We start from the raw sequence: 5,598 nt of genomic DNA on the forward strand, positions 1-5,598 counted from the left end.
ATATATATATATATATATATATTTTTTTTTTTTTTTAAATAAAATTTTGGCAATGTTTGTATCTAAAGATATGACCTCATGCTAACCTTTTGCCTGAGCACGAAATAAATGAATAAAAAAATTGTTTTTCCCCAAATCTCATTCAGAAAAATAAATCTTTTAACTTCATGGCTTTCTAACATTCTGTTTGTCTGCTCTGTCTATCTTGTTTCATACGTATCAGCTTTTGGCAACACATTAAATTAGCTTCACATAATGAGTGAGAAGCGGAGAGAGTCGTCTGATTATGAGCGAAGAGTAGCCCGATGAGTAATCGGCATCTCTTGTGCGTTCAAACCTCGTCTGGTGCTGCTCCTCTAAAAGGCAATCCGGAGCTTGAGAGGAGAGGCAGGGGAATGCGTGGGTGGTGGGGGAACGGAGGAGCAGGTGGTAACCGGGGTAAAGGAAAGCAATGAGGCAAGAAAGAGAGAGAGAAAGAAAGAGGGAGACAGGGTTTTCCTATCAGAAGCAATCCCCTGAATACTGAGTAACTCCATAGCAGGTTGGGAGGTGGAGGAGAGCAGGAAGGGATTGCAGAGGTGTTCATTCATATGTGTGGGATAGACTTCAAATGTGCAACCTGTGGGCGGGTTCATGGACAAACAGCACAAAAAAGTAACACAGTGGCTAGTTGAATTTCTAGGCTGTATGGGTACATGGGATTATGAATGAAAAGCTCTTATTTAAATGGACTGATTCATTAAGAAATCTGGATGTTTAGTTTTAAAGACTTCTAAGTGATATCCAATTTTTCTCTGGCCCTATAAAGGTTGGTAACCACAGTGCTGCTCTGAAAGCTTTAATATTTTCATTGTAATTGTGGTTGCTCATTGGTAGAATTATCTTATGACAGAAAGAAAGACACCTGAACACGATTCACATCATTTGTCCTTCGGAGGGGCGAAACATTTATTTACAATTCGAATTCCTACAGCTGTCTTAAACACTTCATAAGTTCAGCGCTACATCGTCAGACATCTCAGTCTTCCCCCAACTCTCATATCATCTCAGGCTGTTTTATAGTCTCAATATCGCACTACGTAGATGCACATGCACAACAGAATATGTCGAAATCTTACTGGAATTCACCTGTGCTGGTCAAACCCAGATGTTGCTCTGACACTGGAAAGGAGGTTTATACAGACGTTCTCTGTTTATACCAAAACCTCTTAACATATACCGGTAATCTAATTGTGTACAAATCCGAAATTAGGAACCTTGCCACTGCCAAGACTCATACTTGACCTTCAGCATGTACTGTTTTGTTGCTAAATAAGTATAAGACCACGAAGGAGGCTATATAAGACAATACAACTGCTTCAGCATAATAAACATTAAGCATTATAATATTTCAACAAATAAATAGAGAAAACCTGTCATTGGTGATTGTACTCATCAAATCATTCGTGGATACAACAAGATCACACCATGATCACCTGCATGCTGTTTCACATGTGTTTTCTTCTATGGTCTTAAAAAAGGTTTTAAACATTTGAGTTCAGCTGGACAGCTGCAGGCCCAATTGAATAGTTCTGTACTGAAGACATAATTAAATAAATGTCTGTACTGAGGCTGTCATGGTTAGGTGACATAATGGGTTAGTTAGACTGGTAGTAACCCAGTCAGTGATTTATAAATGAACATTAATTAATGCAGCAGCCTGTGTCTAATCCATTGTGCCAAATAGTAAAAGGTTTAATTGTTTATAAGATGTTTGCAACAAGTGATGAATCTCAGTTCATGAGGCGTCCAGCAATAACTGAAAATCAACAGGAGTCTATATGTTAGGAATCCAGTTTGTGTGTTTCCTTTTTCCACCACCAGGAGGTGCCCTGTCTTCTCTGTCCCTCCCTGCACACCTGCGACTCATTGGATCATAATCTGGAGGATTATTTGAGCAGTGGACTGTCACAACCCGACGCCAGAGTGTTTGCCAGTTTTGAGTACTCTAGCCAAGTGGCTAGAGCTGAGTCTAACCTAGCTTTGTTTCTCCGAGTCTTACGAGTTTTTTTGTCTTTGCTCTGGGGCAGAAAGCTTTCCTGTGTTACTGGATTCCTGGACTTTCTCCCCCCTGGAAGGAATAACCGAGTAACACTGAGCTGAGTTACACTGAGTTCCGTTCAACTCGGAAATCCGAGTGACAGTCCGCTCCATTACTCCTCCGGGTCCGACGCTTGTCTACCTGTCCGCCCTCCAACGTGTGCACTATTCTTTGTATTCAAGGACTAATAACGGCCCCCTCAAACGTGAGTCCCATTCTTGCATAATCTGAGTACTTCCAAGATTCCCACATTCCTCACCTCTGAACTTCCCTTCTCACTTCCAGTTCCGTGTCACCAGCTCACTGAGTTCCAGATCCAAGATCCAGATCCTGTATTACTCCCTCAATAAACATGTTAAACTTTTTCCGTGCTCTCTGAGTGGTTTCTCTGCATGTGGGTCAGATTCGTAAAGCCGATCATGACACTATATTTATCTAACCAGATGTAAGGATGCATTGATTTCATAGATGTAACGTATTGACAAAGTGCCTAGTTGCTGTCACTTTTATAAAATCTCACTTTATTTACAAACATCTTTGAGGTAAGTGAGAACAGCTAACCTTTTTTGCATTAACAAGATAACACAAACATATTAATAATAAAGAATATGATCATATTTCTATCTGATTCTCTCACTCTTTGTTTACTGAACTGAATGGAGATTTTAGGATGAGGAACAGTATGCATGGGTGATTTGAATTATTATCGGGAGATATTCTTGATTTGCTACTCTGAAGATGACAATGAGGACCTCTCCACATACTGAAGGACAAACCAATTGAATTCTACCACTGGAGGTGTCATCCTTGGTTAGTGGCCAGCAGACATCGGAGACTGGTGGAGCTAAGCCTTGGTATGATGCAAAAGAGAGAAATAAAATCAGGAAGGCTTTAAGAGACCGTAGATGTCTCTTGCTTTCAACAAAGATTAATCTCAGCCTCCCCAAAGCCTTTCATCCATCCCCACTTTTAATGAATGGATTTAGCTTTTAGTAGTCTGCTCCTTTCATCCTGCAGCCCATCAGTGAAATACAAAGCACTGTATAAAATCAGTGATTTTGCTGAGAATACATTTTCTGTAAAAACTGAAACTAATTTCATGAATTTGGACAGTGGCAAATCGGTATAGAAATCAAGTCAATCTAAGTATTAAAATATACCATAATTTAAAGTCTTTTCCAATATTTTGTTGCTTTATCCTGTTTTTATTTGAATTGATGTTTAATGGGGGCTGCAAGGTGTCAGTGTTTTTTATACTCTGCCTTGCACAAGAAGGTTCCCGGCCTGGGCTCTTTCTGCATGGGGTTTGCAGGTTCTCCCTGTGCATGCGTGGGATCTGTCTGGGTACTCTGGCTTGCTCCAACAGTCCAAAAAAATTAGCGTTAGGTTAAATAGCATGTCTGCATTGACCTGAGGTGAAAGTATGTGCATGCAGGGTTGTATGTCTTTGTGTGTCTATAGGGTTTCCCTGCGACAGACTGGTGACCTGTCCAGGGTGTAACCCACCTCACCCATTGACAGCCGGTGTTCTGTCAATTCAACATACCCTGTTAGAGCACCACACGTATAGTCAATATGCATGCGCATTATCCCTTTAGTTTATCCCTTTAGTTTTGTACAAAAATACACTTTAAACTACCTTGACGGGCGTGTATCCCTTTGGTCATGTACAAAAAACAATTTAAGGTCAGATTGCTACACGCTTCAAAAACACACAAAAAAGTAATTAAATTGGGGGTTTTTTGTACTTTTTGTAAGGGATATACAGGTTTGGATATGCTGGTCTGATGGGATATGCTGATCTGACAGAACACCGGAAACAGGCAATGGCTCCACCACGCCCCTGACTGAATAAGTTGGAGAAGATGGATGGTTGGATGTTTAATTGTCTGACTAATCTACTAACTCTTGCTGTATTCAACATCCATTGTTGCTCAGTCTGCGCTAATTCTATTCAGGTAAGTTTCTTCTTAGTAATCGGTTCACCATTTTACACTACGCCAACTCTAATGGTAACTGCAAACTTTGCATTTTATTCAGAATTTAAGCTCACAGTCTACAGCAATTCAGTTTTTTTCATTTCAAATCATCATAAGAATCATCTGAAGCACTTCACAAGAAAAACTTTCTTAGAGTTGATTTTAGTAATACTAGTAAAGGACCACTAATTGCTGTAAGTAGTCAGAACCCCACAACTCTCTAAATAAAGATGCTACAACCTTAGTTCAAGACCTCGCTAAGGCACTTCTGAAAGGACGATCAAAAAACACTATTTCAAAATCTGGTGAAAAGTAACTGTAGAGGCTTTGCCAACATTTTATTAGAGATGTGGATTAAGGTCAGTCATGGTGTTTTTCTATTGGTTTAATTGCATAAAGATCGTTGCCCCTTCTGCATTAATCAGTCTCAAGCAGGCATCTTCTTTCAACTATCACTGAATCAGTTAAAGCAATGACTGCTTGGAGGCAGTTACCCAGCCCCTGGAAGAGAGTAAGAGAGAAGGAAAGAAAAAATACCTGACATCATTAGAGAGTAGATATCTTGGATCTGATTGAGATATAAATAATCTTCAAGTTTAAAGTCAAAGTTGACATCATGTTATGTGTATGTTTGCACTGCAGTCTGCAGAAGAACGAAAGTTTAGATGGGAAAGTTGAAAGCTGTAAAACTGGGATAGAAGTACAAAGTTATAATTTCCTTGAAGAGCATGAAAGTAGGGTTGGAAAATCTTGCAGCGCTGGGAGGCAAAATAGAGATAATTTTGTTTTGCATTAATTCATTTAACATTTCATGAAATCTCATTATTTGTCCGACACTGATCAGCACTCAGTGCCAATCATCTAGAATGAATATAGATGCAACTTTGCCAATGTAGCATACTGGTCAATTCAATAAGAAAATAACTAGATTGCGATAGCTTGTCTTTTCAGTATGATTTAAGTTAAACCTGTCTCCACATCAGTAAAATCCCATGGTGTGGCTGTGTTAAGCTGTTCTTATCTTAGAATATTAAAACCTCCATCTGACTACAGGGAGAAAAAGACATGCATAAAGCAAACATTTTAGAATCCCCTATTCTCAATGACAGACTTGATTTCCCTGCTCTCTCCACCTAATATGGGGTAATGATAAGAAGAAGAGGCACAAACAAAATCAATAAGAGTGGAAGAAACACAGAGAGCAAAATGAAAGGGGATTCATAAGAGGCAGCCTGGGCTCTGTTATTTTCCCACCACTAATAAACTATCAAAACCTTTGAATAAAGCACACTCTGGCAGGCTTTACTTCATTCATTTATTCACAGATTGTAAAACAAGCCTAAAATAAACACCTGTTTTTAAAACAATTTGGTCCCTCAAGCTTAAATAAATTTGACTCAACAGAAGCAAAATTGCTATGAAAGCGTACGACATTTTGTTCCCTAAAGAAATGTTTACAAACAAGCAATGAACACAGATTTACATTCCAAGTGATAAATCTCACAAAATCTAATGGGTTATATCGTTTGAGTCTGACTC

Source organism: Cyprinodon variegatus, unplaced genomic scaffold (genome assembly GCF_000732505.1).
Source record: "Cyprinodon variegatus isolate N-32 unplaced genomic scaffold, C_variegatus-1.0 Scaffold550, whole genome shotgun sequence".
NCBI lineage: Eukaryota > Metazoa > Chordata > Actinopteri > Cyprinodontiformes > Cyprinodontidae > Cyprinodon > Cyprinodon variegatus.